We start from the raw sequence: 26,931 nt of genomic DNA, 5'->3' as shown, positions 1-26,931 counted from the left end.
TCCTTCTATACTGTTAGCAAAAAAATAAGGAACATGCTTATTTTCACGCGTCGTAGGCATGTGCATTACAATGAATGCGAAAACACACTTAGGTGACGTTTGTGGACCGGTAATTTCTTGTTTCATGCTAACTCCATTCGTTCTTAATAGGCGTGCAAGACGACGATAATTTCTTACAGCTAGACATCTACAGGTTGATTCCATGATGGCCGGCCGATGTGGCAGAGCGGCTCAGTCCGGAACCGCACTGCTGCTACGGTCGCAGGTTCGAATCCTGCCTCGAGCATGGATGTGTGTGATGTCCTTAGGTTAAGTTAGGTTTAAGTAGTTCTAAGTCTAGGAGACTGATGACCTGTGATGTTAAGTCCCATAGTGCTTAGAGCCATTTGAACCATTCCATGATGATGTTACAAGCTATCAGGGATGATGAAAAAGCCTGGTATACATGGGCTCTAAAATGCATAAATTTAGAGCGATCAGCACCTGACGAGAAGGACAGATGTGTTTCGCAATAGCGAAGATGCTCAAGTGCTCTTGTATATCAAAGAAAGGCAATTGCGAGAAACGCTCGTGAGCGTGAAGTGTCAGCTATAAGCTTGACCGTGGACACTTAATTTCGAGACACAACATTTTACACATACAATCATTACAGTAACGAAATAGGTCTTGGAGAAAAGTCCAGACCGCCACTCTGACCCGGATTTGCTGCTTTTCGCCAACAGTTGCTTTAACAGTTAGGCTGTCTTCAACAGCCAAAATATATACTTAGTTCCCCCAGTGATGCTGTTTTCAGATAACCTGCAGGACAACCTGTGCTAGTAGCGTGCGCGCGCCCTTGTGTGTGTGTGTGTGTGTGTGTGTGTGTGTGTGTGTGTGTGTATTCTGAACGCAAAGGAAGTTTTGATCATTATTAGTTGTACTGCATTATGAATTTACCTATCTTGCTTCAAACTAGTTATAGATATTTCCATTTCGAATATTCGATACTACTGTAGTTGGAAAAAGCTTTAGAGCAATAAAAATTTCAATCAGCGATAAAATAATTGAACAGGTAACAGACTTTACGTCTGTGGTAACACTTTTCGCAGTTTGCAAACAGCACAAATATAGAGACAGATTTAACAATACACAAGACAACAACATTATTTTCAGAAGAACCATCCGATTTTACAAGGTTATATCGTTTACATGCGCAGGAATATTCAGCAATGTTTTTGTGGCGTAATAACTGATGCATTAAATTTCGGCGGTGCTGCCGCATAAAATCTCCCCCCTTCTTTTCTTCTTCTTCTACTACTACTACAACTACTACTACTACTATTTCGGCCATTTTGTACAACGACAACATTGACATCTAGCTACATACTCAGTAAGCCACCGTACGGTGCACGGCACTACCACTTCGTTTCCTGTTCCACTCACAAATAGAACGAGGGATAAACAACTGTTTAATGCTTCCTAATTTCTCGCATCTTATTTTTGCGATACTGAGGCGAAATGTACGTTGGCGGTGGTAGAATCGTTCTGCAGTCAGCCTCGAATGCCGGTGCTGTAAATTTCCGCAATAGTACTTAAGGAAAAGAGCATCATCTTCCCTCCAGGGATTCTCATTTGAGTTCACGAAGCGTCTCCGTAATGCTTGTATGCTGATCGCACCTACCGGTAAAAAATGTAACAGCACGCCTCTGAATTGGTTCGATATCTTCCTTTAATCAGATCTCATTGGAATTCCAAGTTCTCCAACAGTACTCAACGATGGGCTACAGTAGCGTTCTATACTTCATCTCGTCTATAGATGAGCCACACTTTCCCAAAATTCTCCCAATAAAACGAAGTCTAGCATTCGCCTTTGCTACCATCAACGTCAAGTGCCCATTCCATTTCATATCACTTTGCAACGTTACTTCTAGATATTTAATAGACGTGACGGTGTCACGCAGTACGCTACTAACGCCGTATTCGAACGTTAAAGGATTGTTTTTACTACTCATTCGCATTAACTTAACATTTTTCTACATTTAGGGCGAACTGCTATTCATCACGTCATCTTGTATATTCCTGTAGTCAGTTGTCGATGACACCTTCTCGGACATTATAGCATCACAAGCAAACAGCCTTAACTTGCTGCTCACCTTGTCCGTCATTTCATTTATGTACATGGAGAATAATAGCGGCCCTATCACACTTCCCTGGGGCACTCCTGACGATACACTTGTCTCTGATGAATACTCACCGTCGAGGACAATGTACCGGCTTCTGTTAATCAGGAAGTCTTAGAGTCACTCACAGTGTGGAACCCTAAACTGTATGAACGGCCTTCAACAGTCTATAGTGGGGCACCGTGTCGAATGCTTCCCGAAAATCTAAGAATATGGAATCTGCCTGTTGGCCCTCCACCCATGGTTTGCAGGTGTGCATGTGAGAAAAGGGCGAGCTAAGCTTCGCACGAACGATGCTTGCTAAATATGTGCTGATTTGTGGTCAGAAGCATCTTCAGAGGGAGCTTACCGACTGAAGGCACAGTACTCGTTCCGTCGTTTTAAATCACAAGTGCACAAGCGCCAGAAGCTGCATTCCCAAAATTTGGTGTATTCAGACAATAGTCGAACACTCATCATATCTTCGCGAGCACATTTGTAATTACTGCATTCATTGCTGTCGCTGTGCAGCGTTGCTGTTTATCCAAACTTATAGGAAGGGGAGGCACATAGATGGCGTCTTTCACAACTCCCAAGGAAGAAAAATGACATACCATCGAGGCCAATGGTAAAATGCGAGATCCGTAAACCCCTTTACGCTGTATGAGGTGCAGTGTCGTATGAAAAACACGCCATTCAGTTGTAACTGAATTGCAGCCGTTGGAAAGAGAACGCAAACTGCATTTTGTCGCTGTCTTATCGCCAAACGAATAGGCGTACGTTGGGTAATGACTTTAACAAGGTGTGACCACACAGCAATCGGGTTTTTGAATTTTTTTGTATCTATGGTACGTGAAGTTCAGAAATGAAATATTAACCCCACTGAATACGTTGACGCAGCTCTCAAAAATTCTCGAGAAAATCGACTTTGAAGTTTTTCGGCCGTCTGTAATGTGCTAAAGTAACGTCAATTTCTACTGACGGGCCCCGTGGCTATGTGATAGAACGCTCGCCGTCACGCGGGGGTTTTAAGTTCGATTCCCAGCTGATGGAAATTTTTAAACTGAGGTGAATGTTCTACTAGCAATTCCGTGAAAAATAATACACATACAGAAAGCAAAAAGTTAGTAGCGCTCGAGATTGGTAACCAATGTTTCGAGTCTCGTTACGCCGTTTAAATATAAAATTCAACAAATTTATGCTGATTAAGAGATATCTAATTGCTGTTTTTATGAAAAATGCACGTCTTCTTACTTATAATTACATATCGCATGCAAACATACAGTTTTCATTGCGAATATAAATTCTTAATTACTTATCTTTCCTATAAGAGATTGTTTAAATTGAAAACAGTCACATATTAAATTCTTTTTCATCCTTATGAATTTTACGCTTCATGGAAATGTTCGTGGAACAAGTATCTATATTTAAAATTTTGGCACGGCTGGGAATAGAACCCGTGACACACACGCGTTTTAAAAACAGGCGGACATCATCAAAGTCGATTTTGTCGAACATTTTTGAGAGTTGCACCGAACTATTCTGGGGGATTAATATTTGAGTTATGAACATCCCTTACCATAAGTATAAAAAAATTTCAAAAATCCTATTGCGTTGTGGACCCCTAGTAAGCGAACGAGTGAACCCGACGCAGCACGGAAAGTCGTACATAACTGCATGAACAACTGGCGCCAAGGTAAACTTTTGTTTCGATGCGTAAGTTAAAATTCTTCCCAGGTTATTATTTTCGTTCATCTTGAAGATAGTTTTGTGAAATCAGATGACGCTTTTCAAACACGCTTTATTATCAGGTAGAAATGTAGCGATTAGACGTTTTCAAATACGGTATGTAATTAGACTCTTCAAGAGCAGGCGGATTGATCAAAGAATAAATAATAAATGACAATGAAGAGAGGGGAGAGGATAGTAAGGCGCCTTTTATGACGCTAGACGTGGTGAAAACCGTAGTTGGAGAGGTGACTGATGGAAACAATCTTAGGGACAGACGCAAATACTAGTCTAAGGGTGTTAGAGAAGGAATAGTAAATATTTTAGGACGCGGTAGATTAGAGTAATTAAAATAAAAAATTACATATAACACGTGTAAAATTTTGTTTGATAACCGAGATAAAGTTAGTTACAGAGGGACGTTCTCGCTTCGCATGTTGGCACTCCAGATTCGATGGGTTCATTCATCGATTGTCACTTCACTTTAAAGTTCATGTTGTAAAGTTGTGCTTTAGCTTGCATTACTGAAGTTCTCTGAAATGAGTTGTGAGGTATGATAGGCAACAACACATGTGGAGACAAATGATCAAGCTCTCTTGTCTGTGAATGCATCATATGGTATAATTGACAAACGGTTGATTGGGCCTGTTTTATTACTGTCGTCCCAAAGGCCTCCGTTATCTAGAATTTCTTGAAAACGAGCTACTAGCTTTATTGGAAGAAGTTCCTTTGGCTACGAGCGGGGATATGATCTTCCAGCCAGAAGGGATACACATTCGCCGGAAGAAGGATGGGCAGAAATGGTCACATTTGTTGGCTACCAAGTTCCCCGAACTTTGCCACTTTAGATTTCAGCCTGTGAGGACGATTGAAAGGAGATAAGGAGATGTCTACAAAGAAAAAGTAAACACATGACACAAGGTGAGTGAAATATTTCTTTGGATTGCATTCTAAAAATTGTAAAAACGTCAAAAAAAGTTTTGCATCACTTTGATTCCCAGAACTCCTGAAGATAGACGTTGACGGTGGATATTGTATCGCAGACACAGTCCCTTTGGGGGGGGGGGGGGGGGTTGTAAACAACCATGCATGAGCAGCGCCTATTAGACGAAGGGGGTCCTCCGCATTGTTACTTTGTGCCACGAAGGGCTCTCAAACAAGGGAAATGTCCAGGCGTCTCGGAGCGAATCAAAGCGATGTTGTTCGGACATGTAGGAGATACAGAGAGACAGGAACTGTCGATGACATGCCTCGCTCAGGCCGCCCAAGGGTTACTTCTGCAGTGGCTGACCGCTACCTACGGATTATGGCTCGGAGGAACCCTGACAGCAACGCCAGCATGTTGAATAATGCTTTTTGTGCGGCAACAGGACGTCGTGTTACGACTCAAACTGTGCGCAGTAGGCTGCATGATGCGAAACTTCACTCTTGACGTCCATGGTGAGGTCCATCTTTGCAACCACGACACAACGCAGCGCAGTATAGATGGACCCAACAACATACCGAATGGACCGCTCAGGATTGGCATCACGTTCTCTTCACCCATGAGTGTGGCATATGCCTTAAACCAGACAATCGTCGGATACATGTTTGGAGGCAACCCGGTCAGGCTGAACGCCTTAGACAAACGGTCCAGCTAGTGCAGCAAGGTAGAGGTTCCCTGCTGTTTTGCGGTGGCATTATGTGGGGCCGACGTACGCCGATGGTGGTCATGGAAGGCGCCGTAACGGCTGTCCGATACGTGAATGCCATTCTCCGGCCGATAGTGCAGCCATATCGGCAGCATATTGGCGAGGCATTCGTCCTCATGGACCAAATTTCGCGCACCATCGTGCACATCTTATGAGTGACTTTCTTCAGGATAACGACATCGCTCGACTAGAGTAGCCATCATGTTCTACAGACATGAGCCCTATCGAACACGCCTGGGATAGACTGAAAAGGGCCGTTTATGGACGACATGACCCACCGACCACTCTGAGGGATCTACGTCGAATCGCTGTTGAGGAGTGTGACAATCTGGAGCAAGAGTGCCTTGATGAACTTGTGGATAATATGCCACGACGAACACAAGCATGCATTATTGCAAGAGGACTTGCTACTGCGTATTAGAGGTACCGATGTGTACAGCAATCTGGACCACCACCTCTGAAGGTCTCGCTGTGTGGTGGTACAACATGCAATGTGGTTTTCATGAGCAATAAAAAGGGCGGAAGTGATATTTATGTTAGCCTCTATTCCAGTTTTCTGTACAGGCTCCGGAACTCCAAAACAACTACAATAAGTGAAATGGAATATTAAAAAGAAACTATAGAAAATAATGTTAAAAAATAAACGTAAGCTTCAACAATGTTATATCAAAACAGGATTGTATACGTGTCAAGTAAAGAATTTCGATTATTCCCTAATGTAAAAAAAGCAAGAATAAACAGAGCACGTTCTGTAAGCGACACAGTGAAAAATTAAAATGTAATGAAACTGCAGCATGACAACGATTCGGCGCATGCAGTCCAAATGTATTAGTTTAATAGCACCAAAATATTATTACGAAGCCAGAGTCTTTCAGTATTATCCTCCTCAAGGATATTGAAATAGACTACACCGTCTAGCGATAGAACTTCCAGTAAGTTGAAAAAGAGAGGGCGAGATGTATACGTGTATATGGTAAATCCTTTCCCTCGAAAATTTATCTCCTTCATACCTTCCCTGTGTTACCACAGATGACGTGTAACTGATCTCATTTGCACTATGGCTGCAGTACATGCGAGGTGCTTATTTCCTTCCACGGCCCTGAGTGGAATGCATAAGTTGTAATTAATGTCCCTCAACTTGCAGTCTTCTATAGTAGTTGTCCGCTGCGCAGAAAACAGCACGTAGTTCGTGAATCCGTTATCATGAGACTGTGATAAACTCTTAACGAGGAACTGATATTTTAAAAGTAATTAAATTTCCAATTAGTTTGTTTATACTGGATGCCAATAGCTTTCTATTAAGAGAATACGAGAAACTGCGCGCAATTATATTCCACTTGATGAATCACAAATAATTTTCAATATTCGCACTTTCGTACAAACAAAACGATGAACTGCGTAGTTCATAATTACTATCAAACTGTTCTAGTTATACATCCAAATAACAAGAGATTGTTAATTATGTCCGTAACCGATCCCGACTGAGGCATAAAACACATCTGTCCGCCGAGACTGCCGAACAGGCTCTGATTTGCAAACTAGACATTGCTAATTAAGTCTTAACTCATACTGACCACGGCAGACAACATGTCTGTCCCTCGACACCGCCGAACCAGCGCTGATCTTACAGCCGATCCATTTCGCTCGCTATCCAAGTTAGGCGTGATCCGAAGATCTCCGAAGTCAGCCTTTTCGTCTAGCTATTGTTTTTTATACTGTTGCTGATTAACGCTTTTGAAATAATAGACTGATAGCCTGCTGTTGAGAGATGCTTGTACATGAAATACAAATAAATTAACTGTTTAGTTTTTCTAATATTAATAACAGATCATCATTCTGGCGCACAACTTCCGAACGCAGCAGCCAGTCTCGGAGAATGATCGCAATTTAGGCGGTCTTTCTCACGATACCCGTACCGAACCAACCACCTGTCATAAGTACCTCACACCACATTATGTCATCTTGCCACTGCTGCCTTCTCAACTGCTCTAAAACGAGCCGGCCGCGGTGGCCGAGCGGTTCTAGGAGCTTCAGTCCGGAACCGCGTGACTGCTACGGTTGCAGGTTCGAATCCTGCCTCGGGCATGGATGTGTGTGATGTCCTTAGGTTAGTTAGGTTTAAGTAGTTCTAAGTTCTAGGGGACTTATGACCTCAGATGTTGTCCCATAGTGCTCAGAGCCATTTGAATCATTTTTGAAGCTCTAAACCGAATATGATGGCTGTAAAGCCAGAAATATTACAAACTCGTTAGGTAGTAGCAGAAAACTAATATAGATCGCACTGGAACGAATCTATCACACTTCAGCGGAGTATGCATTATTTCGAAATTTCTTGGCAGATTGAAACTGTATGTCGGACCGGGATTCGAACCTGGGACCTTTCGTCTTTCGTGGGTAGTGTTCCTCCGACAGCCCTATCAAAGCACAAGTCACAACCCGCCCTTACAGCTGTTCTTCTGCCAGTACTTTTCTCCTAACTCCTAAACGTTATAGAAGTGCTACATACTTTGCGGGACTAGCACTCTTTTAGAAAAGGATGAGAAAAATGACTTAACTCACAACCCAGGTCATAGAGCATGAAGTTCCACTCCGCAGCGGAGTGGCAGATTACGACTGTGTGGTACACCGGGACTCGAAGACTCGAACTTGACCTCGCCCCTGTGCTCTTACCGTCGTAGCTATCCGAGCGCGATGCAGAACATAAATAGCCGAAGTCACAGGTTCGAGTCTCGGTCTAGCGTACAGTTTTAATCCGCCAAGAAGTTTCAACACATGATGCTTCCAGTGGATATCAGTTTTTACGACGAGGTGCAAAGTCTACGAAAACTGGAGTAAAAGAGTTGAATCACAGATAATCTTTCCCAAGAGATTCCCCTCTCCATGGCGATGAATATTGCTAGTGAGCTGCAGTTATCAAGTGTGGAAAACCAGTAACAAAAACGATCTCCTCACGAATGGGTCTGCCAAATCTTGGAAGAACACCCTCGTGAGACCATCACATGCCACGATCGATTTCTGTCTGGAAGAGGTAAGGGCTGTGTCGCAGAGCGTGAGTTGTTTTTCTGTGCAGACACAAAGAAGCGGAGACGGCAGCAAGCAGCGGGAGCGGTCGGAGGCCCTAATGCGGTTAGACGCTAATCAGGTCCATTACCTGCTCAAAGCAGCCTCATTTCATTAGCCCCTGTTTACACGGCCGAGGCTAATGTAATATTACGGCCCGCCCGTGTCTCATTGATGGAATTAAATTCCTCACATCCTCGAGATGCTGCTCTAAGGGACGAAACACTGTCCTCCGCTAACGTCGTGCGCTGGTCACGACTACTTCTCCCTCCCCCCCTTCCCTCCCGCATTGTGTGTGTGTGTGTGTGTGTGTGTGTGTGTGTGTTGTGTGTGTCACACGAGAGAGAGACCCACGTTTCGGTCATAATGGCGACACAATTGTCGCATTTGTAGTACAGCGTTTATAAGGACATGGTTACGGCAATATGTGGCAGCAATAGTGTTGCCGTCAACATTGCTGCAATGAGGCTGCAGTACACGGAAATACTGCGAGATGATCCAGAAATATTGCAGATAGAGCAAGCTGTTTAGGTAGTTGCCGAAGTATGACCCAACCGTGTTCCCATCCACTGAGGGTAGAGAATGTTTCGTACGGCCAGACCGTATCTATCTCTGTTCTTGTGTTTAGATGCTTCCCTCCCGCTCTCTACCATGTGCTACTCCCTTTCTCTCGCGCCGTCAGCTCTGCAGGGCCTAATCACGATGTCCGAGCGGTGAAACAGTATCATTTAGATTCGGGTTCAAAGATGACGTGCACGAGGAGGAACTCTCTTGGCCTCTGTAACGTACATGTGGGGGAACGAGAGAACTAGATATTTCGGAAACGTGATACATACATCTACGGGCAGAACTATGGAAGATGCAACGCCTGTATACAAAGAAAATAGTCTAGAAAAGGAAATTTTCAAAGATATCTTTGTAGTAGATGTGCAGCAGCAAGCAATAATTGTAGTCTACATCGCGTCTGGTAATAAACTGTTTCCTTGTTCATAGGTAGGAAAAAGCCAACTATCATTTCTTTTTTATTACTGTATTCACTATTACTAGTCACGTACCAAAATTCTGGTCACGGACGTTATAAAATTCATACTTATCTCACTGCACAGGTGAACAAAAAAAATATTAACATAAACATTCGATTGTTATTTCAGACTTAATTAATTCCTTGAATCATTCCACCAAAGCGTTAAGACGTCTGGTACCAAGAGACGCAGCAATGAGAAGCGCACTTTGGAAAGGTATATCAAACACCAGTAGCCAAAAACTGAAGGGTTCTAAACTAATATACTGTCTTTCGTACGCCGGCCGGGGTGGCCGAGCGGTTCTAGGCGCTACAGTCTGGAACCGCGCGACCGCTACGGTCGCAGATTCGAATCCTGCCTCGAGCATGGATTTGTGTTATGTCCTTAGGTTAGTTATGTTTAAGTAGTTCTACGTCTAGGGGACTGATGACCTCAGAAGTTAAGTCCCATAGTGCTCAGAGCCATCTGAACCATTTTTTGTCTTTCGTACTGGCATTCAGCGTGGCGATTCTACTGGAAAATCTGGAATTCTCACAAAGTTTTACTTAGAAAAATCGGGGAAAACTGTGGGGAATATCAGGAATCTAATAAAATCTCGGGGAATTTTGAGTTTTTATCATAGCATTAAAACTGTATTTTATTGAATTTTATGTCACTTATTTTAAAATACTTACTATTTAAAAGTGTGTTAGTTATATGAATATTATTCTATATAAATCATCGATGTTTGAAAACCTGTGGTTAAACTACTGCTTCTGACTGGTATATACACTAATGAGCCAGAACATTATGACCACCTACCCAATAGCCAGTATGTCTACCTTTAACAGGGTAACAGCGGCGCGCATCGTGACGTGGAAGCAACGAGGCGTTGAAAGGTCGCTGAAGGGAGTTGATACCACGTCTTCACACTCAAGTCACCTTACGGGGTGGGATGGGGGGGAGGGGAGAGCGATGAGCTCTGAACTCTGATCTCTGATGCTACGTTCAATCACACCCCGCAGGTGTTCGATCGGGTTCAGATGTGGCGAGTTGGGGGCCAGCACATCAATTGGAACTCGCCACTGTGTTCCTCGAACCATTCCATCACACTCCTGGCCTTGTGACATGGTGCATTATCTTGCTGAAAAATGCCACTGCCGTCAGGAAACGTGATCGTCATGAAGGGGTGTACGTGGTCTGCAACCAGCGTACGATACTCCTTGGCCGTAGTGGTGCCTTGCACGAGCTCCACTGGACCCATGGATGCCCACGTGAATGTCCGCAGCGCACAATGGAGCTGTTACCAGCTTGTCTCCGTCCCGCAGTACAGGTGTCAAGGAACTGTTAGCCTTGAAGACGACAGGTTCGCTCCCTCCCATCGGTATGATGATGACGGTATCGGGATGCATCAGACCAACCAACGCTGCGCCACTGCGCCAACGTCATGTGCCGAGGATCACGTGCCCTATCCAGTCATAGCTGCCGATGTCGTGGTGTTAACATTTGTACATGCATGGGTCGTCGGCTGCGGGGGCCCATCGTTCCGGGTGTTCGGCGCGCAGTGTTTTCAAACGCACTTATACTCTGTTCTGTTTTACCAGTCTGCCCAGCCTAAGACATCTGTAAAGATGGATGGCCGCCCAACCCCATGACGTATGGACGTGATTTCACCTTAGTTTCGCTACGTGATGAAGACACCACAGCACTTCTCGAACACCCGACAAGTAGCGCATTTTCCGAAATGCTCGCGTCGAACCTCCAGGTCATCACAATCTGCCGTCAGTCAAACTCAGATAGATCGCACTCCTTCCCCTTTCTGCACACCGAGAGCGCGCTCACTGATACTACATGCAACATGCGTGTGTCTGACTAGCAACTCATTCCTCGCCAGGCGACGCTGCTATCACCTGGACGGATTTATATCGATTGTAGGCCGGTGGTCATATGTTCTGGCTGATCGGTTTAGCTCAGCTGGGAAGAAAGAAGGATCGTTATTGTGGTATGCTGTCCTGCCCTGCCCACCTCCTCCGCACTCACCACAAATTTATCACGAGCTTCTTGGCACCATCTTCCTCCTCATACCTGGAATTCGTAGGGAATTTTTGTACAAAGTTTGACCAGCCACCCTGTCATTGCTCTTACCAAATCTCAGACGAATTACTTTTACAGTATGCTGAAAACAGTGTTCTGCGAGTCGTTCACTTAGGCACCAATAAAACTGGCCACCCTCACACATTTCTAAGTCCAGCCATCACCACGACCTAGCAACTCTGTAGAATGCGGAAGTTTCTGGGGAAAGTGTTGTTTTCCCCTGAAGCTGTTACAGTGTTGTATCTGCTCGTGGTCTGGTAGCGAACGTCGTGCAATGTAGACTCACAAGAAGTCGCATTTCGAATCCACTCCTTCCTTTTTTTAACCGGATTTCGGCTGTCTGTTAAAAGATATCTGAGTAATGTAATCACAATTTGCTTCACTTTCTAACCCATCATTATCGCAAAAACTCTCAGAAAAATTTCTGCTAACGAGTCCGTGGCTGCCTCAAGATAAGAACAATTCATGCTCGAATGTTTCCTCTCCTTACAGCGGCTACCGCCCAGACGCCACCAGCTGCAGTCTCAACAGGTGATCAACACGCGGCATTGGGCATGTATCTGTTCTCGCATTCATAAACACAATTTTTTCTATTGTACTTTGATTTTTCGTTTGCAATAACTTTCATAAACCGAGTGAACATCGTACAGTATTACAACAGGAGTAGGTTGCTATGATTGCACTTAGAATGGTAATTATCTTATTTGAAGCTCCTATGTGTGTCTTGCAGTTGCGTACTGGATTTTGCATGCTTGAATCTTATTATCGTTGTTTAAACGTTGTAGTCGTAACTGTAGAAAAGTCTATCATTTGCGTGCTATCGGGCAAATTATGTCAGAAAAGAATTTTCTTCTTTCAAGAAAAATCGTTCTCGCATGCTTAATTTTCCGCTTTCAGGAAGTGTCGATAATTTACGTGTGTGAAGAATTGGTACCATTTACTTATTTACTTTAGTGCGACGTTGGCGTTTAATCGGAAAGGTTCAGAAGTCGGGTGTAGGAGTGCTGTATGCTCTCATTCAAGGCAACGTGTAAGTTGTGATTATTACTGCATTTTTCATGAACAGCGACAGTTCACTTATTGAGCATTCCTTTGCAATATTGTGTTATTGTTTCTGGTGATGAGTTACGATGACTTTATGTTAATTTCGTAAGAACAGATGAAAATGGCCGAGAAATGTGTTCGAACAAAGGGCAGTGTGAAAATATTTTGCATCTGGTGGCACAAATAGGGTGATGTGCACTTCATCCACAGGGGTGTGTCCATCGCAGCTAGATACCTCTTGGCCACAGTGTTAGGAAAACTATAAACAAAACTGAAAGTGTTGGTACTACACGATAATGCACTCAGTTGATTTCACAAATAAAGTATTCAGGAAGTTGTTTGGGAAGTTGACACTCACACACTTATTCTTCTGATCTTGGGCCCTCAGATGTTTACCTTTCCTGCTCTTAAATAAAAAACTGTCAAGAAAATTCTGTTCCATATTTGTTGTTTAGTTCAATAAACTAATGGAAAAATGATATTAAAATATGCACTGTACTAATACAAATGAATTACAACTTACCACAATAACCTTAGACGAAAACGTATTTTAATAAACAGTAAAGTATCTGTAATGTGAGCGCGTCTTAAGTGGCACGCGTTTGTAAGATTTACACACTTTGGAGTTCGAAGTTCTGTCTGTTTACGTGTTGTGCTGTCAAACTATAGTAGTATGGAAATGTTGCAATTTGTGTAGGCTCATAAAGGAACCTCATTAATAAATTATGCAGTGCATAATTTCAGCAATAAAAATGTGTATTCACAAAAACCAAATATTATGCAAGCAGGAGGAGAAAAAGGTACTATGAAATGTGCAGCATCACAAGTTATTCGTCTTCACGCCATGCTTTACTGGAAGGATTACGATGGGAACGTTTTCTTAAGATTTTCTTATTTTTCTTCTATCTAGCTTCTTGTAGCTCTTATCACAGAACAGGCAAAAAGTTAGCTTTCAGCGAGATGGGAGATGGGAGACGGGAGCTAAGATAGCCCTCACTTTTCAGCGTGGCCCCATTACCCCAGAGCTAGTGAAGAAGTGTGCCATTTGTTTCTCCCTTATTGCCCCAGGCCCTACACGTTGTCGAGGTTGTTTCGACTATGCTGCAGAAGTTTCGTTGGGAAGCCCTTATAAATCCTCCATACATTACCGATCTCCTCCCAAGCAATTTCCGTATTTTTGAAGCCCCGAGGAAAGACATTTGTGGCAGTCAGTTTGCTTTGGATAAAGAGGGGCACGCCTGGCAACTGACCCTTAACATAGACAAATGTAATGTATTGCGAATACATAGAAAGAAGGATCCTTTATTGTATGATTATATGATAGCGGAACAAACACTGGTAGCAGTTACTTCTGTAAAATATCTGGGAGTATGCGTGCGGAACGATTTGAAGTGGAATGATCATATAAAATTAATTGTTGGTAAGGCGGGTACCAGGTTGAGATTCATTGGGAGAGTGCTTAGAAAATGTAGTCCATCAACAAAGGAGGTGGCTTACAAAACACTCGTTCGACCTATACTTGAGTATTGCTCATCAGTGTGGGATCCGTACCAGGTCGGGTTGACGGAAGAGATTGAGAAGATCCAAAGAAGAGCGGCGCGTTTCGTTACCGGGTTATTTGGTAACCGTGATAGCGTTACGGAGATGTTTAATAAACTCAAGTGGCAGACTCTGCAAGAGAGGCGCTCTGCATCGCGGTGTAACTTGCTCGCCAGGTTTCGAGAGGGTGCGTTTCTGGATGAGGTATCGAATATATTGCTTCCCCCTACTTATACCTCCCGAGGAGATCACGAATGTAAAATTAGAGAGATTAGAGCGCGCACGGAAGCTTTCAGACAGTCGTTCTTCCCGCGAACCATACGCGACTGGAACAGGAAAGGGAGGTAATGACAGTGGCACGTAAAGTGCCGTCCGCCACACACCGTTGGGTGGCTTGCGGAGTATCAATGTAGATGTAGATACAATCATGGTTCCGGAACCGACAAACATTTTTCCGTGAAGGCATTGGCCGTCTTGTCTCACAGTGGGAAATTTGTTAACAGTTACGGTGATTATTTTTAAAATAATACACAGTTTATTTTAAACTTACTGGCAGATTCAAACTGTGTGTCGGACCGAGACTCGAACTTGGGGCCTTTGCTTTCGCGGGCAAGTGCTCTACCAACTGAGCTACCTAAGCACGACTCACGCCCCGTCCTCACAGCTTTACTTCCGCCAGTACCTCGTCTCCTACCTTCCAAACCTTACAGAAGCTCTCCTGCGAACCTTGCAGAACTACCACTCCTGAAAGGAAGAATATTGCAGAGACATGGCTTAGCCACAGCCTGAGGGATGATTCCAGAATGAGATTTTCACTCTGCAGCGGAGTGTGCGTTGATATGAAACTTCGTGGCAGATTAAAACTGTGTGCCGGACCGAGACTGGAACTCGGGACCTTTGCCTTCTGAAAGGTTCGCAGGAGAGCTGTTGTAAGGTCCTGAGCTCGAGTCTTGGTCCGGCACACAGTTTTCATCTGCCAGGAAGTTTCATATCAGCGCACACTCCGCTGCAGAGTGAAAATCTCATTCTGGCACAGTTTACTTCTTACCCACCTGTCTCCTTTTTTGTTTTGTTTTTACTGCCTCTTATATTTATCTAGAATCTGTAGCGCAGTATATAGTCTCACATCACAGGAAAAGAACGCATGTCACTCCTCTCTCGAAAAGAGTGAAAGTGGGATGCAGAAAATTACAGATTAGTTTTCCTGAAGAGATACTAGAGCACTTTTTAAGCTCAGACAGTATGACTGTCCCAGAAGGGAAGCAAGCGCCTCTCAAAGAATATGCACGAATGCAGGAAAAACGATCGTTTGGAACACAGTTTGCTCTGTTCATACGCAGCATCTTGCCACAGTATATGTTGGTGAACAGAACTGCTAACCAAAATACAGTGTGTCTTTGCAAAAGCGTAGTTGACTCGATGAATATTTGGTTTATAGACCGAATAAGCCATACTGGACGGCGAATGTTCCACAGAAACGAAAGAAACATCGGGTGTGCCCGAAGTATGCGTAATATGAGCTCGAATGTTCTCAATATACTTTACGTTGCATCAGAAGGGATCAGCAGCATTGTTCGCAGCAGACTGTTCGCTAACGATGCTATTGTGTACGGGGATGTTTCGTCGTTGGACGATCGTAGACAACTGCAGAAAAACTTGAACCAAATTGTCATTTGATTTAATGATTGGCAGCGCTCTTCAAATGTGGGTATTGCAAGAAAATCCCTTTAACAAAGGTAAAGATCTCAGTAGTACCAGATTACAAGAGTAAGGATGAAAATCGGTCATGTCACTTCGTGTAATTATTTCGTAGTAGCACCAAAAAGCGATATGAAACAGGATGATCACGCAGATTCAGTGTAAAGTCCTCTTCATGCGGGGCGAGGCAGCTAACATTGAAGTGGAAATGCAACGTCACGTGACACAGCGCCACCGGTACACGGGACAAACTGGTTAACGTCGTCTTCATTTGGCTCGTAAACCACGTAGTTTGTTTGCGATAATGGACTCGCGTAAAATCCCACACTAGCTCTATTAAAACGCAAATTTCGTCTCTTGTCCATATGCCAGTAATGTTGTCTTCTTTGTGGCATAATAAATATCCGTGATTATGTAGTAAGACAAAAAGAAAACATGCATGTCTGGTCAGCAAGGACATCAGCTTATAAAAGTTCAAAAATGGCTCTGAGCGCTATGGGACTTAACATCTGTGGTCATCAGTCCCCTAGAACTGAGAACTACTTAAACCTAACTAACCTAAGGACATCACACACATTCATGCCCGAGGCAGGATTCGAACCTGCGACCGTAGCAGTCGCGCGGTTCCGGACTGAGCGCCTAGATATAAAAGTTCACAAAATCTAAAAATCTCAATCCTGACAGAGAGCACACTTATATTTGTTGTGGTTGGCAGGAGAGCCAACACCGTGTTACTAGAGGAAGCCGAAAGGCACGCGTTTTAGCTCACGCAGGCTGGCGTGAGGTCTGAAACAGGACAAGGAATTTAGAATTTAGAAAAAACGGACGTAGCTGGTGGAATATTTAACTTTAATCCATTAGTGGTGAACGTCGCTCTTGACGGTACATGACTCGCAGTATCAATAGTAACTGGTAATGGCGCCTTGCTAGGTCGTAGCAAATGACGTAGCTGAAGGCTATGCTAACTATCGTCTCGGCAAATGAGAGCGTATTTTGTCAGTGAACCATCGCTAGCAAAGTCGGTTGTACAACTGGGGCGAATGGTAGGGAGTCTCTCTATACCTGCCGTGTGGCGGCGCTCTGTCTGCAATCACTGATAGTGGCGACACGCGGGACCGACGTATACTAACGGACCGCGGCCGATTTAAAGGCTACCACCTAGCAAGTGTGGTGTCTGGCGGTGACACCACAATATTTACATAACATACAGTATTACAGAAATTATTATTATTATTATTATTATTATTATTATGTCCGATTAGACCCTGTTGGATCACGCAAAGCCTCTTGATCCTTTTGCCTTTTTTTCCACACTGCTCTCACTTTTTCTGCAAGGGCTTTCTTCCTTTCCTCTGTCCATTTTGTTCCTGCTTTCTTCGGAGCTTCTTTCTCTGACTTGACTTCCCATCTGTCAACTTTCAGCTTATTCAGCTTAAATACCTTTCTGACCAAAATATCTCAATAATTTATTTGAGCTTTTTGTAGGTCCTTTTTGGCCTCTTGTATCCAGGGTATAGTTTTAAGTCCATCTATGTATTTAATAATTTTGTGCCTAAGTCTTGTTTTGGGAAGCCTACAGACGTGCCTATAAAATTTAAATCGCCTTTTTCTAATGTCTGCTGCAAGGTTGGGCAATTTCTCAGTTGTTTGACGAGAGTGTAGTCTATAGCCCTTTTCTGTTTTCTTTGGCCCTAGTAGCTTTCTGATGATTTTACATTCCTTCTTCAATAAGTTTTCCAGGTCACCTTTTATGTGGACTGTCAGGGTTTCACTGGCATACAGGATTTAAGGTTTTAATACTGTGTTATAGTGCTTAATTTTGGTGTCTTTGGACTAGAATTGTTTGTTGTAGACCTTGTAGGTTGCTCCATAGGCTCTCATTAGTTGTTGGAGGTGACTTCACCTAAGTATTTAAAATATGGGCTTCAATTGATATGTCCGTATTTTGTAGTCAAGTTTTGGGTGTCAGCTTTTGTGGCGATAAACTCGGACTTAAGAAAAGATATTTGCAGACCAACTTTTTCTGCACATTCTTTAAGGACTTCAGCCTCTTCGATTGCTGTTATCTCGTCATCCGCTAGTAAGGCTAAGTCTTCAGCAACATCCAAACATGAAATTCTTATGTCATCCTTGACTAACCCCATCCGTATAGGTTTCCAGCAGTTTTTATTCTTCAATTCTTTTTCCCATTTACAGAAATTATTACTTGAATAAGGAAGTCCCACAACTTATAAAAAACGCGATGGAGACAAAAGAAAATTTGGACACAGCTGGAATCGAACCCCCTCATCCTTGTTTCGTAATGTATCACCGCTACCTACTACATAACGCTGAAACTCTGCAGTGAGCGATCTTATATTTTATGCTACAATTTTCTGAAGGCTTCAGTCGCCGATATGTCGTTAATTGACGTGCAATTTAAAAAAAAACCTATCAAAAACGGCAACGTTGTGATGAATCTTCACTGTGCCATTGCCTTAAAACGACGTACTTCATAACAAGCGAGTTATAACAGTAAAATAATAAAATACAAAATTCTGTAAACCAATATGGCATTTCCCGTCATTTTGTTTCAACACATGGTACCAATAACGACGCGTTCTCGAGAGATTCAAAGTGCTAGTGGTAAGAACCAGCATTTACTCATAGGATTTAAGTTATAACACTCATGAAATATAGGTTGAACTGAGCACGACAAGTACAACACGGCATCTAGCAAGTTCTGTTTGTAACGCAGAGAACGTTCTTGCTTCTTATTGGTTCTACTTTGCGGGGCACGTGGCCGAAATATCGCCTGACTTAATTTGTGTTTCACGTGACAAAATGACTCAACGTGAAACAACAAGAAGTGACGTCACAAAACTCGTAGAGCGCCAGGTCAGCGTTAGCTAACTCATCCCGTGTGACGAAGGATGGTGAATAAATGGCTCTGAGCACTATGGGACTTAACATCTATGGTCATCAGTCCCCTAGAACTTAGAACTACTTAAACCTAACTAACCTAAGGACATCACACACATCCATGCCCGAGGCAGGATTCGAGCCTGCGACCGTAGCAGCAGCGCGGTTTCGGACTGAAGCGCCTAGAACCGCTCGGCCACAGCGGCAGGCCAAAGCATCTACAAAGTAAATCGTATACTAGACGCTAGTGCGGCCAATTCTAGAGTATTATTCCAGTGTATGCAATCCTCATGAAGTCGGTATGACATCAAACGAAGAATTTTAGCGACGCACGGTGACGATGGTAACAGGTCGGTACACTATACTCTAAAGCAAAACAGAAATGCTGGCTAACTGAATTGGGAATCCATGGAAGAAAGACAATGCAGTTCTCGGGAATCACTGTTTCATAAATTTAGAGAACTTGTATTTGAAGGCCATTTTGCTCCCACCACCGTATTTCACTCTTATGCATCATGAGAATGAGATACACGCAGATGTTGATGTGGCGTTAATCCGATTTCAAGATGGACTTAATTTAGTTATGCTGTGTCGGTGTGCCACACAATAATAGACTGTGTCCGCACATCAGGCGCCCTTTGGTCGACTGGCAACAGCAACTCTGAAATGCAAACTACCGCATCGTCTCCGTTACACAGAGCGTACATTTGACGCGGCGGCCAGCTATGTACCTGGTAGCTGCGAATGGCATGTTGTATTTCAAGACGAGTTTGATGGCGCGGCCGCAAACATTCAAACCGATGAACCACAAAGAACGTGGAGAAAAAGGGTTCACATTTCTCACTTCTACATCTTTTATTTCGTGGAAACAGGAGCGTCATTTACAAAACTTCACATTACCATTTGTTTGAGGCAAACAATGCTTTACAATGTACTCGTATTCAGCGATGTTAATAAGTCAATCCTCAGTTGCTACACACTGATTAAAACAAAGTTTTAATTAACGTTTGTCACGTGGCACAAACACTGTAGCCACGTTAGCTGTCCGCTGCGCATCTGTTTTAAGACTCCAGCTGCAGGGAGCGGGTTATCGATAAAGCTGTGTTCACAGTGGCAGCGACAACGGTCGTGAGACACTGTCACCCGAGATCGCCCGATAACATCGGCCGACAACGTGGGCGTAGTGCATCCGATCTCTTCGTCAGTTATTGGCAGAGTCAAGGAGGTTAGGTCAGCATCTGTTTTATGTGTGAAGTGGGTTACATTATAACCTCTTACGGTGGGTGGATACCACGACGCCTCTGTGCTTGGATACGAGTGCTGCGTAGCGGCATTTGCTATTAAAAAAGGCGCCGAAAGCATGTGAATGAGCATTCCTTTCTCGTAAAGAACGTGACGAGTACTATACACTCTGTCCTTAGTTATCGGAATAACCAGAGACGTCTTACGAATATATGAGGTGAAGGGAGAAACGTTTTGTTACATACCGGAGTAATTCGTGGTGACTTTGGAAAGAAAGTTACAAGCACTCTGTTTCGCTGTATTTATTTAAAGTTATGGATACGTACGTCAAAGTGCTCAAAAGGTTCTGAGCACTATGGGACTTAACAGCTGGGGTCATCAGTGCCCTAGAACTTAGAGCTACTTAAACCTAACTAATCTAAGGACATCACACACATCTATCCCGAGGCAGGATTCGAACATGCGACCGTAGCAGTCGCGCGGTTCCGGACTGAAGCGCCTAGAACCGATCGTCCACCGCGACCGGCTCTACGTACGTCAAACTTCACAGACAGTCATTTAGCACTCGACTGAAAGACAAGCCTAAAGTGTAGCGTAAGATACTCTGAAAACTTAAAGCACTTTAAAGTGGAAATACACACCGTACTCAACATTTGCAAACCACTTTATATTAGGCATAACACGCCAGTAAGCAGTAATAATAATTTACAGACAGCTAATGACAACTTACCCTAAAAAAGATCCAGTACAGTAGCTATAAGCACACAAGATACGCCACCATTCTCACTTAAACAAATTATTTTTTGAGATTATAATCTATGTCTAAAACTTCCAATAAATATTTCGCCTACTTGCGGTTAGCAATAAACCTGCGATTTCAATCCATAGATTACGATCTATGTCTCGATATGACATTTTCATCTTCAGGATGCCACAAACTCACTCTTCTTAGACTAAACTTATCAGATTCTTAAGTTCCATAATTCGTGTGTGAGAACGTCGATTTGACCGAAGAAAACAAACTGATTCAAATTTCATCGATTGTTGTCCAAAGTGTGTACGGTCGGGCGATAAGATCGGCTGTAGCGTAACCGCGCACGCAATGACGTACTGATTTGAAAAGATCGGCCGTCTCCGACCGATGTCGGTCATCGGCGAAATCCAGCGATATGGCCTCCACTGTGACCGCAGCCGAAGGGCACAACGCCGTTTTGTCGGCTTGGAAGGGGACAGTTAAATGAAGCGTCTGGAGGACTCCGACAGCGCATTACGCTTACTGCACGTGAACCGGATTTCGTGTCTGCGCATTCGTAACGGTGGACATTTCGTGAGTGACGTTGGGAACTCTTCACTGACGGAAATAAATAAGTTCAAAGGCCTGAAGTGGCAACTACCAAGTAATTCTAATCAGACTTTAATAATACTACGTTATAGATTTTTACGTTATTTTGTAAGCAACTGATAAATGCATTAAGCTTTTCGGCACGCTTCTTTTACTTTAGTTTAATGAAGCATCCTCGATTTATAGCAGAAAAGTGCCTGGCCCAGAACAGATCGAAACTAAGCTTTTATAATAGCATTGTATGTAAGATACAAGTGGTGCATTATTGGTGAAAACATGTGTAATTCAGGGCACTGAAGACGCTGCAGTAAACCGAGACGAAACACACATGACAGAAATTACGACGATTAGGTATAAACAGGTATAACCTAAATATCATTAATATTGTTTTATAATGTGATCCAACATATTAAATCATATAGAACAATATAAAATGCATGGAAAGGAACTTAAATGGTCGTCAATGTCCGTGCAACACTATCCGTTAACCTACATCTATTACTATATTACTAGTATAGTGTAGTAGAAATAAACGAGAAGCTGATCAAAGTGGCGAGAAAACAGTTTTCCGTGATACAGGTGCTTTAGAGTACGAAACATTTTTGAAAAAGGCTGAAGCGTAAAGGGATGTCGTCATTCGACTGAAAAAAGATTTTCACACATACAGTATTGCAGATAAAGCGTAATACCGAAGTAACTGCAATAACTACTTATTGCATTGTATTTTTTGCCCACCTGGAAGATGTGCTATATCAGGAAACAACTTTCGCTTGCTGCAAATGATTATAGAACAATACGATAAAAATTGGAAACACAGTACGTAAGAATATGAAAGTGAGTGAACGCCACCTTCGCTGAAATCGACATTTGTGTAAAGTAATTATGCGGGGTGGCGCAGTATACACTACTGGCCATTAAAATTGCTACACCAAGAAGAAATGCAGATGATAAATGGGTATTCATTGGACAAATATATTATACTACAACTGACATGTGATTACATTTTCACCAAATTTGGGTGCATAGATCCTGAGAAATCAGTACCCAGAACAACCATCTCTGGCCGTAATAACGGTCTTGATACGCCTGGGCATTGAGTCAAACAGAGCTTGCATGGCGTGTACAGGTACAGCTGCCCATGCAGCTTCAACACGATACCACAGTTCATCAAGAGTAGTGACTGGCGTATTGTGACGAGCCAGTTGCTCGGCCACCATTGACGACACGTTTTCAATTGGTGAGAGGTCTGGAGAATGTGCTGGCCAGGGCAGCAGTCAAACATTTTCTGTATCTAGAAAGGCCCGTACAAGACCTGCAACATGCGGTCGTGCATTATCCTGCTGAAATTTAGGGTTTCGCAGGGATCGAATGAAGGGTAGAGGCACGGCTCGTAACACATCTGAAATGTAACGGCCACTGTTCAAAGTGTCGTCAATGCGAACAAGAGGTGGCCGAGACGTGTAACCAATGGCACCCCATACCATCACGCCGGGTGATACGCCAGTATGGAGATGACGAATACACGCTTCCAATGTGTGTTCACCGCGATGTCGCCAAACACGGATGCGACCATCATGATACTGTAAACAGACCCTGGATTCATCCGAAAAATGACGTTTTGCCATTCGTGCACCCAGGTTCGTCGTGGAGTACACCATCGCAGGCGCTCCTGTCTGTGATGCAGTGTCAAGGGTAACTGCAGCCATGGTCTCCGAGCTGATAGTCCTTGCTCCTGCAAACGTCGTCGAACTGTTCGTGCAGATGGTTGTTGTCTTGCAAACGTGACCATCTGTTGAATCAGGGATCGAGACGTGGCTGCACGATCCTTTACAGCCATGCGGATAAGATGCCGGTCATCTCGACTGCTAGTGATACGAGACCGTTGTGATCCAGCACGGCGTTCCGTATTACTCTACTGAACCCACCGATTCCATATCCTGCTGACAGTCATTGGATCTCGACCAACGCGAGCAGCAATGTCGCGATACGATAAACCGCAATCGCGATAGGCTACAATCCTACCTTTATCAAAGTCGGAAACGTGATGGTACGCATTTCTCCTCCTTTCACGAGACACCACAACAACGTTTCACCAGGCAACACCGGTCAACTGCTGTTTGTGTATGAGAAATCTGTTGGAATCTTTCCTGATGTCAGCACGTTGTAGGTGTCGCCACCGGCGCAAACCTTGTGTGAATGCTCTGAAAAACTAATCATTTGCATATCACAGCATTTTCTTCCTGTCGGTTAAATTTCGTGTCTGTAGCACGTCATCTTCGTGGTGTAGCAATTTTAATGGCCAGTAGTGTACGTGTTACAAACTGTTTGTCGAGTGTGGTTTAATCGTATGCCGTAAATGGCTGCCCTTGTGATACTATTGTATTGTAGCTCCGAAAATTCTATAGCTCACTCATTTATGTCTCAGTTCTTATTTCTGAATGGAAGCGTTAACATTGGAACAGCGTTACTGTGAAACCACACGTTCAAGCCGCTGCTCCAATTCATCCACAAAATGTCACTGTATGGTGTGCAATATGTGCACAGTGAATTATTGGACCCATGTCTATTGAAGAATCTGTAACAGAAGACAGATAGAGCCAAGTCCCGGAACACGAATGTGTACCGACTGCACGGCGCTGCTGAATGCTCTGAAACAGTTGATTCAGGCAGGATGGAGCACGTCCACACCGTACTGCAGACGTCTTCCATTTTCTTCAGGTTACATTCAGACACTGGATCGTAACCGTGGACGCCTTAGCATTCATTGAACATGTTGCGGAATGGTGCCTTTATAGTCACGGTGTCAACCAGTGTGATTGTTTCTAATGGAGTTATTTAAAGGACAGAGTCTTCAAACACGTTCCTGCAACACTGCAGAATCTTCGTACTGAAATTTCCAGAGAGATTTGTGCAGCCGGAAATGCTGTTATTCAGAAAGTCTTCACCGAATTGAGTTAAAGGTTCTACAAATTCATTGCTGCATACGGAAACTACTCTGAAAAACTTTCTGTATTAAATTTCAGGTTGTCTTCTATAGCATAAATATAATTAGAATATATGAGCCCTTATTACGTCCTAGTAGATAAAAACTTCCTAACACATATTTTGCGCCACCTTGTGTCTCGTGTAAGAGAAAATTAATTTTCTAGCCTACTGTTCCTATCGTCAGAATGGAATTTTTTTAACGATACCTTTCATATCAAAAATCCAAGGTGGTATTCCAGACACTAGTGCCAGCTATACAAATTATGTAGTTCCCTGCTGCATCTTCGTCTGTATATGAAGGCTAATCTCATGAACTACTGTACGAAATCTGAAACGGTTAGGCCGGGCGGCCCGCTTTTTGTTTGTAAGACAATTAAAATTATATCTTTCGAGCTTTTGAGAAATATCTGTGGTCTAATTTTGCAAACGCGCATGACGCATTTGGGATTTACGTGAAACTGTAAAATGAATAATAATTACTATTTTGTTTTCCTTCTTTCTGTTTGTATTGACCATATTCTTTCCAAAGTATCACCCTCAGTTTGTATTACTGCAGTCCTTTAACTATCTGTCTCAAATAACTTCCTTGCACCTAACGTATCAATATAGTATTCTGTTCATACACTGAAGAGCCAAAGAATCTGGTACACCTGCCTAGTATCATGTAGATCCCCGCGAGCACTCTGAAGTGCCGCAACACGGCGTGGCGTGGACTCGACTAATGTCTGAAGTAGTGCCGGGGGGAATTGACACCATGAATCCTGCAGGTCTGTCCATAAATCCGTAAGAGTAGGAGGGGGCGGAGATCTCTTCTGAACAGCACGTTGCAATGCACCCCAGATGTGCTCAATAATGTTCATGTCTGGGGAGTTTGGTAGCCAGCGGAAGTGTTTAAACTCAGAAGTGTGTTCCTGGAACCACCCTGTACCAATTCTGGACGTGTGGGGTGTCGCATTGTCCTGCTGGAATTGCCCAAGTCCGTCGGAATGCAGAATGAACATGAATGGATGCAGTTCATCAGACAAGATGCTTACGTACGTGTCACCTGTCAGAGTCGTATCTAGACGTATCAGGGGCCCCATATCACTCCAACTGCACACGCCCCACACCATTACAGAGCCTCCAGCATCATAAACAGTCCCCTGCTGACATGCAGGGTCCATGAATTCATTAGGCTGTGTCCATAGCCGTACACGTCCATCCGCTCGATACAATTTCAAACGAGACTCGTCCGACCAGGCAACCTGTTTCAAGTCATCAACAGTCCAATGTCGGTGTTGATGGGCCCAGCCGAGGCGTAAAGCTTTGTGTCATGCAGTCACTAAGGGTACACGAGTGGGCCTTCGGCTCCGAAAGCTCATATCCATGATGTTTCGTTGAATGGTTCACACGCTGACACTTGCTGATGACCTAGCACTGAAATCTGCAGCAATTTGCGGGAGGGTTGCACCTCTGTCACGTTCAACGATTCTCTTCAGTCGTAGTTGGTCCCGTTATTGCAGGATCTTTTTCCGGCAGCAACGATGTTGGAAATTTGGTGTTTTGCCGGATTCCTGATATTCACGGTACACTCGTGAAATGGTCGTACGGGAAAATCCACACTTCATAGCTCTGAGATGCTGTTTCCCATCGCTCGTGCGCAGACTGTAACACCACATTAAAACTCACTGAAATCTTGATAACCTACCATTTTTAGCAGCAGTAACCGATCTAACAACTGCACCAGACACTTGTTGTCTTATACAGGCGTTGCCGACTGCGTCGCCGTATTCTGCCTGTTTACATCTCTCTGTATTTCAATACGCATGCCTATACCAGTTTCTTTGGCGCTTTAGTGTCTATGCAGACATCGCTCAGGATCAGTATTCACCTAGTAAAGACTACGTCCCTGATAGTTTCAAGTGGGATTGGCGCGGCTGCCACAACAAATAATGTAAAGCGATTTTGTATACGTTTCTATGGCAACTCCTTAGTGTTGCCACAACTATATAAGACGACTACTGTTTTTAAGGTTCGTAGCTTCGCTACTGCCAGCAGCTTTTTGTGTTTCACAGTCGTAAGCTGGCAACAGCGCTTCTGGCTGTGAGTAGTGCAGACAATTAGTGGAATTAAATTCACACACGGAGTCGGGACTTCGTAAATGAACCAGCGCAACAAATGTTGACAAAGCTCCGTATAATGTAGGAACAACGGCACGAAGTTAACGCTTCTGCTTGCGTTGTTGCCCCAATAAACATACATTAACACAGCTTTGAAAACGCTCTGCTATTACAGACGTCTGACTCAGTCAGTGTGAGTACTGAGGTACCAACCGTACTAGCGATTCCAACGCCGGGAAATGCGTAGTAGACAAGCGACGAGTGTTGCAAGTACAGCCAGTCATGTTAGTTTTATGGCATGGTTAGTGCTGAACCCTATTACGTGGAATGCTCCGTGTCCAGACTGAAAATGTAGGTAAGCGGAACCAA

The 26,931-nt window shown here is 43.6% G+C and overlaps 1 protein-coding gene across 3 annotated transcripts in view; it reads left to right on the top strand.

Annotated features, from left to right (window-relative positions):
* LOC124555022 (1-acyl-sn-glycerol-3-phosphate acyltransferase alpha-like) overlaps nucleotides 1–26,931 on the top strand; it is a 747,916-nt gene that overhangs the window by 372,640 nt on the left and 348,345 nt on the right. Inside the window, exon 3 of one of the 3 annotated variants that reach the window (XM_047128769.1) lies at nucleotides 12,205–12,243. The exons of the other annotated variants lie outside the window; for them this stretch is intronic. The gene's annotated coding sequence lies outside the window, so the exon portion shown is untranslated. The remainder of the gene's footprint in view (nucleotides 1–12,204; nucleotides 12,244–26,931) is intronic. 3 annotated transcript variants of the gene reach the window in all.

This window comes from Schistocerca americana, chromosome X, assembly GCF_021461395.2.
Source record: "Schistocerca americana isolate TAMUIC-IGC-003095 chromosome X, iqSchAmer2.1, whole genome shotgun sequence".
NCBI lineage: Eukaryota > Metazoa > Arthropoda > Insecta > Orthoptera > Acrididae > Schistocerca > Schistocerca americana.
Note: the sequence above shows the minus strand (reverse complement) of the source record. Positions and strands in the feature narration are given on the sequence as shown.